General features: G+C 37.5%; 1 pseudogene; it reads right to left on the bottom strand.

The window, feature by feature from the left end:
• Positions 1-4,040: 4,040 nt before the first annotated feature.
• On the bottom strand, positions 4,041-4,626 carry LOC143381508 (potassium voltage-gated channel subfamily B member 2 pseudogene; annotated as a pseudogene).
• Positions 4,627-12,068: the final 7,442 nt, after the last annotated feature.

Raw genomic sequence — 12,068 nt, forward strand, 5'->3', positions numbered from 1 at the left:
ATTGTTCTAACCAGATAAGGGCTGCAAAGTCTAATGTTCCCACTCCAAGGCCAGCTTGCTTGCTGCCCAGCACTGTCCTGCATGCCTATCCATGTATGCTCCCAGGCTCAGGCTCAGCCATGCCCCTGTGGGTTTGCCTGAGGCCTAGCTGATGTTTTAGCTCAAGACCTTTTTCAGATATGCAGAGGGAGGGTGCTGTGTGGCATGGTGAGTCTAGATTCTTTCGGATCTCAGGTGGGCTGTGCTCCTTGCTGATTGTCCTTTCATCCCAAGCCTGAGAATACTGCATGCCACAGGACCCACTTCCCTTCAAGGCTTTTAAACGCCTCTCAGACTGAAGTCACTGCATGTAATATTTACGGGGGAATAGCTACTGCAGTTCCTTTGGGAAGATGCCAAGCAAAGAGAGAAAAATGTTTCCAATCCAGCAACTGACTAAATTACCCTAGTCTGGAAGAGGTACAGGATCAAGTCTAATTCCAAGTCACTGCCCAGGAAACTGGCAGGCAGTTAAGCCCATTCTCTGACCTTGTATGTACCCGTAGAAGGATACCAGAGCCAGAAATCTCACATTATGTCGTTCCAGCTATTCCCCAAGCCCATGTGGCTGGATCACACAGTTACAGCCTCAAATTTAAACTTTGTACATTATCTCTATATGAGGTTAGAAACAGTCCCCACTGCACACTGACATGATTAAAAGAAGACAAAATCCATCCTACAGATATAAACCTTTGTCCCATCACCAGGTTATACTACCCTCTTGGAACTAAGAAAATACCATTTTTACTAGTCCTAACACATTTTGTGAAAAGTACAATTATATTTCAAGGTCTTCTGTGTATGCACACAAATGTTAATTTATTAAATATATATATTTCAAATACACTCCATTCTTAAGCCTTGTTCTGGCTTTTTTTCAGTCATTAATATAATGCAAAGTTTAATTAATAGAAGTGGCTCCTTATGTTACACCAGGGAGCTGTTTTCTAAGAGTCAAATTGTCATTGTCAGGGTTGTATCTAAAGAAAGAGCATAATAGGTCAATAGGACTTGAAATAATTTTGCATATCGTAGCATATGCACATAGAATAAGCTTAACAATTATAACTTAATTGGTTACTAAATATCGATTCCATGTCAGTGAGATTTTAGCCCATTGTAAAACATCTGCTAGAAAGGGCCAAATTTTTCTTTCTCTACTACGGCTATCCAATAATCATAACTTTTATACTTCATTACAGAAATATTAGAGGTAAATTACAAAAATATTGAAAACACAAGAGAAAAATAAATATTTTCAACAATATGAAATCCATGTTTAAGATAAGAGACTACTTTGTTAAAATTCTGGGGACAAGGAGTGCTATCCTAAGGTCTACTTTAATGAGAGTAGCACACGCAGAGCAAATGTTCAACTGAGAGGCCAAACTAAATAAGCAACAATTGAAAAGGCACCATAAACAGATACTCTCTCCCATAGAGTATCTGTTCCTAAGCCAGTAAGGAAGAACACAGAGATTTCAAGCATCAAAAGAGCTCATGCATATGTAGGAGCCCGAGATACCCATAATATAAGGTGTGTCGTGATGGCCAGTGTATCATCTTACTGCAGCCATAGTAAAACTACTTGTTTTTAAATTATGAAAATACTATTCTCACATACCTGCATTAGCATTGCCCTCACCAAGACTCACTCCAGAAAACAGCAGTTTATATGACTCAAGTAGCATGCAGGGAAAGGTTTATATACCATATTGTACGGACCTAATTTTAAAATAAATGAATAAATTAGCAATATTTTCACTATACTACTATATAATTTTAAAATAAATGAATAAATGAGGAATATTTTCACTATACTACTATATAATTCAAATGTAAATAATATCCACAGTATTTCACCAATCAACCAGAGAGGAAAATGCAGACATTTAAATAAACAAATATAAATCCTTTATGAAAATGAAAATTCAGTGAAGAATTTTTTTTAAGGTAGCAAAGTTCACTTGGCTTCCTTAAAGATGTGAAGACAAATTGATCATTTGTAACTACATAAACATTTTCAAAAGCAGTGTTGTTAGTTGCTGGGTACAGTGTGTAGGCATATATCTTCTTTGTACACACATACCTATTTTGAAGCAAATTTAAATAGCCTGATGTATAGGGTACCTAAGGGCATATCATAATAGATCATTATCAACATCACCTTCTTAGGGATCACAGAACGGTGGCTTCTTTCACAGTTCAGGAATTAAATGTACACCTTTATCTGGGAAATAAGGTTATTGACCCTATTCCAGCCTTACTTGAAATTCTTCAGAAAAAATACATATGCATTTGAAATATTTTTCTGTAACAGTGCCTAACTTTAGAGGCATGTTAATCATATTATGAAAAAATAAATCACATTAACCTTTCAATTTTTCCTTGCTTTAGCTGCTCATTTTTATAGAGTTAGCTGAATCCTCCTAGAACTTCTGATGGAACAATGATTTATTCCTCAGTTGCCAAAAGTCTTGAAAAAGTTAATTTAACACCCACAATACTCACTTAAATCTAGAGTCTATCTCATTCACTTTCAAAATACACTCCATATTTTTAGTAGTAACTCAAAAATGTAACTGAACACTTGGCATAGGAAAAAGCAATAGCTTTTCCCAACCAAAACCCCAAAAATGTGGTACATCTATTTCTCTCATACAGGTAAAACAAAAGTAAACAAAGGACTCATAACTACAAAAAATCTAGTTGAAATCCCTTTGCTACAATATACATTTCTTCCGTATATACATGAGAGAGACAGATTTTTATTTCATTTAGATGCATGTCCCGACCAGAAAGTAAAATGCCTTTGGAATTCAGTCAGTTACAAAACCAGACATATCAAACAGCACAAAAAAGCAGTTTCACGATCATCTACATAGCTAATTATTTATGTAGTAGATTATAATGCAGAATCTTAATTTTGGATAGGAAGGCTCAGATAGTCTATTATATTTCTGTAACCATTACTGTTTATGAGACTGAGAATATTTGAAAAAACTGTAAGTAATCAAGAGAATTCATACAATGACACACTCTTCCCTTCTCCATTCCATACTCCAATTCATCCACCGGGCACATTGATACTAGGTTCCTGCTGCTAAAGATGACTCTTTTGACTTTTTACTTATCATTCATACTGCAATACAGAACTAAATATACGGGATGAAAATCAGTTTGCACTAACCCTCAAAGCTGTAGATAAAATTAGATAAACTGAATCATGCAGTTCAATTAAAGACTGAAATCTGTAACAAAAATTTTACTCTGAGATTTGGATATATGCAGGCACAGTGGAAAATATGGATTTACCTTCAATTGAAGCACTTTAAGAACTCTAAAATATGGTAGTAACTCCGTCATAAAAAATATTATGCACCAACAACAGTCAGAAATAACATTGTTAGAGCAGAACTCAACAAAGAACAGTAGATGGATGCATTTTGAACACTGATTCATTGCTTATACAGCTTCTCAAGACAGCAGCCCCCTCCTGGGAGTGGGGTGGTCCCCAGCCCCATGAGCCACACAGGGGGGTTCTCTTTGCCTGAATCCCTCAAAACCAGGCCAGGAGGCACCTGCTCTACTTCCAACAATAGCACCTTCCCTTTGTTCCAAATGACACCCAGATACAGGTCTTCTGCAACATTCTGTGACTGATGGGTCTGGGTCAAGGCTCCTCCCCAACTTCCAAGTCACCAACACCATAGGGCACCAGAAAAACCAGAGTGCTTTTCCATACTCTTGTTACCTAGACCAGTTCCCATAGACAGTGATAATTTATAAAAGAGCAGCAACATTTTATGGCATCACACAAGAAGAATGACACTATCTGACTACATGATATTTTAGAAAAGATTCTTCACTGTCTGGATAGGCACAATTTGCTCTAACTTACCAAAGCAGTGAAGAAAAAAAAAAAAAAAACAACTATGCTCTCTTGGAAGAAGGTACCACTTGTCCTGATCATGCACAGGCACTCAACATCCAGATTTTCATACCTTTGCAGCCACTGATGAGTTGGGTTTCTCCAGCAAATCCCAAAGTTTCTTCCTTTTCTCAGGACAGCAGGTATTATCAAATTCTTCTCCCTCTCGCTCGCGCATGGTTTCTGCCTCTCGCCTCAGTTCTTCGTTCATCTGTTCTTTCTTTTGATGATACCTGGCTTGGCAGCAGGACTCCAAGTAGATCTCGTCGATCCCCCAATAATCAAGCTCTTGGCCAAAGGAGAGCGCGCACATTTCTTCCATCATGTGCAACTTCCCCGTCCGGTAGAAATTTAAAATAGAGGTGAAAGCTCCAGGATGTGGATCAAAGAAATATTCGTTCTCATTCAGGTTATAGTCATCGCACACCTCCAGGAGGCTCTCGTGCGTATTGCAGTCGCGGAGCTTCCCCAAACGCGTCCTGGGCAGCCTGTCCAACGTCCTCCACAGGACTTCGTGGTTGAGGCCCCCCACGTTGATCTTCACTCTCCTGGAGCACAGTTTTGCTCCGGATAATGTCCACAGGTTCTGGAGGAAGAGAAAATGTCGACCTTGAAGTCTTCCTGTTTAAGCCAGGGGGTGCCTTTTCTGCCATGATGAACTGGACAGAGCCACAGAGCCAGCAGGGTCCTTAAAAGTACGAGGTCAGCGGAAGCAACATCCCTTGGGGGCAGGCATGTTCCACCAACAGCTGGAAGAGAGCGACAACCATTTGGTTACTTGCATTTTTCTTCAGGTTCTTTCTATTCTGTGGGATCATTCTGTTGCTACACCCAGGAGGGATATTATTGATTACTGCATATTTTCGGGAGATGTAAATCTTTGCTTTAGGATATAGTAAAGGGAAAAATAATGCATTGCACAGAAGAGGCTGTGTGTATGAGGTTGTATATACCTGTATGTTGACAACTGCTAAAAAGTATTACCAGAGGGGCCTCTTTCTCAAGCTGTAAACTAAAATATGCATGTGTTGATGGGGTCTTCCTAGATAAGCCACAAAGTGAAACCTACCTTGCCTTCCACCTGCCCAATCAGTTCCTGTTTGTTTTGCATCTTTTATGGCCCATCCCTATATCCAGTCACTCAAGTCCAAGCTCAAGCTCAAACTCAGACAAATCTTGATCCATCCAATTAGCACCAGGTCTTATCTATTTTGTCTTCTAAACAATTAATAATTCCTTTTTATTTTTATACTGGGGATTGAACCTGGGGGTACTTTACCACTGAGCTACATCATCTTCAGTGTTTTTTAAAATTTTATTTGAGACAGGGTCTTGCTAAGTTGCATGGGATCTTGCTATGTTGCTGAGGCTAACCTAGAACTTGTGATCCTCCTACCTCAGCCTCCTGAGCCACTGGGATTACAGGAGTGCACCACTGAGCCAGGATCCTAAACAATTCTTAAATCCTCCACCATTTTCCTCTGTATCTCTTGCTCACATCTCTATAACAGCCTCTTAACTTGGATCCCAAACTCTTATTCTGTCCACCTAAAAACCATTCTTCACACAGCTACTAGAACGATCTACTAAGGTATATATCTGACCTTGCCTCTCATGCTTTTGAAACCCTGCAAAGGCTCACCATCACTTGAAGTATAAAGTCCCAAGAGCACTTTAAAGTCTAGTTAGTCCCACTAGGTCTGGTCTACCTCTCATCTCTCCCTCTTCACTACACAGTAGTCCCCTTATCCACAGGGAATGCACTGGCCATCAGTGGGGGATCCACTGATGCCTGACATCGGAGATATCAAACCTTGTATATACCATGTTCTTTCCAATACATATATAACTACAATTAATTTTAGTTTGTAAATGATTCAATAAGAAATTAACAAAAATAATAAAATATAAAAATCATAATAATATGGTACAATAAAAACTATTTAAAATTTATGAATCGTTTATTTCTGGAACTTTCCATTTGATATTTTTGGACCTCATTTAACCACAAGTAACTAATACTGCAGAATGAAAGACTGTGGATAAAGGGGATTTGTGTACTCTAACAGCTCTATACTGCACACACCATTGTTTCAAGCTCCTGTCCTGGAAGGGCCTCCACCTTTCCCATTGACTAACTGCTGCTTGCTCTTCAGACAGCAGGACTTTCCCCCGAAAGTCTTCAAAGATGTACTCCCACCTACCCACCCTCTGGAATCATGAAACTCTCTGTGAACGTCTCTTCTGTTTCACTGCAACACTACAGTAACATCTTTCCCAGAGTACCCTGGGAGCTCTTGAGAACAAAGGCCATCTTCTCTATCAACGAGCACAGTGCTTATACATTGTAGGGTTTCATACCGTTAAGCAATGAAGCAATTCATTATTTCTGTAAGACAGCTGACCAAAGTATTGAATATGGTCAGAAAATGCATAAATGGAGTTATCAGTATCACATGCCTAAAATGCATCTATGTTTACATGTGATATGTGTGCAGTGAAGGTCAGAATAGGTATGTGTGTGTTTTGTCTTCTTTTGCTTCACAACTTCTTTCTCCCATGTGCTTATTTTTTTAAAACATTACTGCCTTGTATTCCCTCTTGTTGATATCTTATTCTGATCCGCAGCAACAAGAATCTTCACAGTTATCTTCCCCTGAAATGGTTTTGCAGAAAATTATGACGCTTCAAGCAATTCATCCAAAACATCACCTTTAATGCAAAACACCATGTTTCACAAGGCAATGGCTTATACCAATGGGAAGAATTTTTAGATTTAACAGATTCTTATAATTAGCACTCTTTTATAATGCACACCAATTTCTGCATGTCTCTGGTTTCTGCATCATGTAAGTTAAATTTATTTCTCCATCTGGAGGGCAAGTATCCTCTCAAATGAATATGTTAGGTAGATGAAAATATGAAGATGCAAATATGAGAAGTATTTTACATAGGGCCAGTAAATATATTTGAATTGAGAGTTTTTTCAACTACATAGTTACAGGAATATTTTAAACATATGTACACACACTTTCCTCTCAGATGAAAAATAAAATGCCTATTTTTACAAAAATAAAGAGGCACTATAATGACCAGGTAACTTACACTATCTGAGCTTCCATTTCCTAATCTACAATCTGCTTCATAAGTAGTATTATGACAATTAAATGAGAGTTTCTATAAAGTGCTCACTACAGGGAGGGATATCTAAACAGAGTATTATTCATATTTCTCTCTGAAGCTTAGTTTCTGACCACTGAAAGAAAATGAAGAATAAAAATATATTTAGATCAATTAAATAAATTTTAGCTTCTAATTACTTTTCCTTTTGCATATATTCTGTCTTTCCCAATAGATTATATATCTACAAGGCCTGGAATTATGGGTCCACAAATAATGGGTACCTCCTAGCATGCACCTTGGTGTCTTTGGATACTCTTTGGATATCATGTCCAAATTTTGCATTCAAGTGACTGACCACGAACCAAAAATATTTTTAAAATTGAGCAGCGATAGCAAGATCAGGCAAAAATAACTGAAAATACTAGCGATGCAACAATTCAAGTAGAGAATCTTTATTAAGTCCAGTCTTTATTAAACATCTTTGCTGTAGGTGAATAGACATCTCAACAATCCATATAGATTATGTGACTGGTCCAAATGAATAATAAGCAGTTGGTCTAGTCCATTTTGAATTTGGATATGAATGAACATAAAATTAAATTTACTATTCTGGGAATGTTGTGTTTTATGCTAATAATAAGAAGATAAAGTTTTTGAACTGATGATAACATTACATGTGAGATTTTACAAAATGAGAGCTAACTCCAGCATGAGACATGTATCTCATGTTCATGGTCAAGGGTACAGTGTGACTTGCTATCTTAAAAAGTCATCACTAAAAGCAAATAGTATGTCAGAGTCACTGGTAGGTCCCCATTTGTCTTAAATAATTTCATGCCTATGATGTAGAATGAATTTTCCTTTTTGTAGGGCATATGTCTCAAGTAAAGAGAGGTCATAAGACTTAAATTTCTAAATATCTTCTTTACTGATTGAGAAATTTCTATTATGAGAAATCCAGTGTTGATTACAAATCCCACAATGAAAGACAGACTGAAATTCAATGCCCTTTCTTCAAAGCAGGGATAGAGAAACTCAGGGAAAGAGAATGTCCTGTTGATTTGATTTCTTAAGGCTTAAAGATGACCTGCTCTGATTATTTGTTAGTGTGGTTAAAGCTTTTTTTATTCTGCCTTGGCAGAATGTTCTGCATGTTACCTGATAAAGAGTGTAGGCTAAAGGTATAAGTTCTTGAGCAGCTGAAGATCTGGGAATACTCTTCAGAGAATTAATGGAGCTTAAAGAATCAGCCATATTTCAAGTGAACTGCAGAGTGTAAGCTCTGGTCAGCAGCACCTTTGAAACTTACTGAGCCTGTCTGCCAGCTGGTCCTTCTCCCTTCTTGCTCTTCCTGTGTAGTTTCCCCTCTACCTTCCTCTGTCCCTATTACAGGACACTTTCTTCCATTCCATTCCCTCTCTTCTTATCCTATTCCCTAGATCTTTCCATCCTCATACAGTCACAGTCTTTTTTTTGGGGGGGGAAGGGTACCAGGGGCACTCAGCCACTGAGCCACATCCCTAGCCCTATTTTGTATTTTATTTGGAGACAAGGTCTCACTGAATTGCTCAGAACCTCCCTGCCTCATCTTTGCTGAGGCTGGCTTTGAACTCACAATCTTGTCTCAGCCTCTAGATCCACTGGTGTTACAGATGTGCACCACCACGCCCAGCTCTCACACAGTCTTAACCAACCACAAAACCATATTATGTGTTTTCAAACTCGTAGATACGTTATGAAGTTCTCTCTACATCCTGTCTTAATATAGAAGCCTCCTGAGCTCAAAAAATCATGTCTTTTTCTAAACCAAGCTCTTACTCCCAGCTCCCTCCCATGCTGGGTGGATCCAGGGCTGGGCAAATGGTAAGCACATGCTCTACCACTGAGCTATACGCCAGCCCCGACTTTACTTTCTGGGTTCCACTCTGCTGCCCAGGCCTCCTCTCTTGAGTATGGGATAGCAGGTGCTAAACACTATGCCCAACTCATGTTACTTTTTATAGAAGGTTGGTATGAAGCTCAGGACAACTGGGTTCAGTTGAATGGACCTTTGCATCCTCCTCACCTTTCTAGCTGGACTTTAGCTTCCATGGTATTTCCATGCCTGTATTTCACTGACTTCCAATGACACTTGGTTAATTTTTTCTACCTGTGGTTCTGTGACTTTACCACATTAGCCCCTCAAATAACCATCCTTAACTTTATTTATTTACTTACTTATGGATTTATTTTACTTATATACCAAGGATTGAACCCAGGGGCACTTAACCACTGGGCCACATCCCCAGCCCTTTTAAAATATTTTATTTAGAGGCAGGATCTCACTACATTGCTGAGGCTGGCTTTGAACTCTCAATCCTCCTGCCTCAGCCTCCCAAGCCTCTGGGATTACAGGCATGTGTCACCACACCCAACTTCCTTAACTTTAGATGGAAATAAACTTATACTACCTTACACTCCATGATAACATTTTTTCATGTCTAGTTTCTTAAGAAAAGGTAGTTTTCATATTTCATTTCAAGAGCCCTTTAATATTTACCATGGGCCCTTGAATATTTCTTTATGAACAGATTATCTTCAGAACACCATACAAGTTTCATTTTTATTATTTTAAATATTTGTATCTACTTTAACTTTTCACTTTTAATCTATGTTCTTTTTTGTTATATTGATTTTACTTCCAACAATCAATCTGTCGGATCCCTCTGAGTTAGGTATTGTGGCCTACCACTCCAGAATGTTTGCAAAATTTATGTATTTAATTTTAGTAATGAAAATGGATACAATGCTACGTTTTTCCTCACATATAATTTTATAAGCAAAATTATGTCTATCATAATAATTTTACCCCATAAGAATTAATCATGTAATTCAATTTAGTATATAAATATACTATAAAATGTAATAATTCAGTGCTTAAACTGTATAGATATTATGCAACCATGTGGAATTTATACACGTAAATGGTCAGTTACAACCCAAAGCCATGTATTTATATCGAGGGAGAAATCTCAGTGAATATTTTCTTTTGGCAATTGGTGGATTTAGTTCACCTCACTGGATCAATTGAAAGTCAAGCTTGTTACAAATCAGTTGGCCAGTGCACGGGTACTAAACATCCCTTCATTAGTCTGTTAGAGGAAAAAAGCGACTTTTTAAACAGTAAACAACAACAAACATTTGAGTTTTGCACAGCTGCACCCTGCTCCTACCAGCAGTGTGGAATTATGTTGCCACCCGTTCAGGACCAAACCTGACAAAACACGACTTTCTGATCATGGCATCATAATTACAGCTTGAGACTCCAGGTTTGGGGGTGGGGTGGGGTTTATACTGTAGTCTCAAAAATACTAGCATTATGTCATACTCTTGACACTTGCTTAGTGTAGCCAGGCAGGGTAAGTCACATGTGCAATCCTGTGAAAATAAAAAGCACAATTTTTCTAAAGGTCTGAGTGTTTAACATTTTCAGTTTGGTGTTGCTGTTCCACACTGTACAGGCATTTGCAAACAAACAGCTCTGAGACCTTTAAGTGGATATCACTCCATGTATGGCTCGAACTGCATTTTCTTAAATTTTCATGTATGATATTAAGTAGTAAATTTCTGAAGCAACTATTTCTGTTTCAGAGAGCCACAAAGATTATTTGCAGGAGATAGGCATCATAACTGTTGGATAGAAATGTAATCAATCTATTTTTAAATGTCATGACTTGCTGAGATTTTAAAAAGCACCTTCAAAGTTTAGTTATAATAAAATTATAACACGTGGATAAATGATTCAAACCTATCTTGTAGACACACTATTTTAAAGGAAGGTCCTGAAAACTTTCAGCTCTCTAAGAAACTGAACAACCAGGATTTCTTTAGAATTTAGAAAAATTAATAAATTCCATACCATCTAATGTTGCATGCTATTTGTCAAGTTCTAGTAACAACTGAAATGCTGCCCTTGTCCTCGGAAAAGTAAAAGGTAGACTGCTAATGTCAATATGCTCATCAATTTTAGCACAAGTATTTACTCCTCAATTAAAAAAAAAAATTCAGGACTTGTATCCTTGATATAACTGGTGCTTTTTTTAGATCCACTCAAATGAAATCCTAAAAGCTTTGCTTTCAGTGGTCAAAAGAAGCAGTGTTGCAGTAAGAAGGGGAAAAGACAGGTAATAAGTAGGATATGTAATCTGAGCATCTTTCAATATCATAGATTTCTCCAAATTTAGAAATAGACTCTTTTATTTAGATAACCTTTCATCAGAATACAGAATTAAACCATTTATTTATATATATATATATATATATATATATATATATATATATATATATATATGCTAAAATTAGGGAAAACACAGATTTGCCTTTAGAAAAATGACCTTTCATAAGAATAACTCGCAAGAATCCTTTTCCACTCTGGAAAATATAATTCTGAGTTATAAGGCATTTTGGACTTTTTATAAACTACCAAGCTATGGTTGTGGTTGGAAATTTTCAGTCTGCTTCAAAATACAAAAAAAAAAAAATACCCTCAATTTTTATACAAGCACGCAGCCATTCAGCTAGTGGATTTTCTATTGTGACAGTAAAAGTGCCCTTTTCACTGGGGCCCAAGATGCGTTCTTTCAAATGTATTTTTGGCAAAAGTCTTTCCAGAGTCACAATGGAGTGAAGGCAATAAATAAAGATGAAAGGTGATGAGAAAAATACAGAAGGCAACCAAGAGAGGAGCTCTTGGTCCTACTGAAAGGAATGGTGAACAATGGGCCACCCTGTAATATCTTGGATAAAAACCAGAAGCTTCAGTTGCTACCTGATATTCTATGTGGATGACACAATTTGCTATTTGGGTGACTGGCTTAAATTTCATAATTCATTTGGATGTTTGGCATAGCACATATTTAACCTCTAAGAACCAAATTAAGAAATGTTCATGAAATGTGGATAGGTTTTGAATGTTTTATTAGGTTCCTCCTAA

Source organism: Callospermophilus lateralis, chromosome 15 (genome assembly GCF_048772815.1).
Source record: "Callospermophilus lateralis isolate mCalLat2 chromosome 15, mCalLat2.hap1, whole genome shotgun sequence".
Lineage (NCBI taxonomy): Eukaryota > Metazoa > Chordata > Mammalia > Rodentia > Sciuridae > Callospermophilus > Callospermophilus lateralis.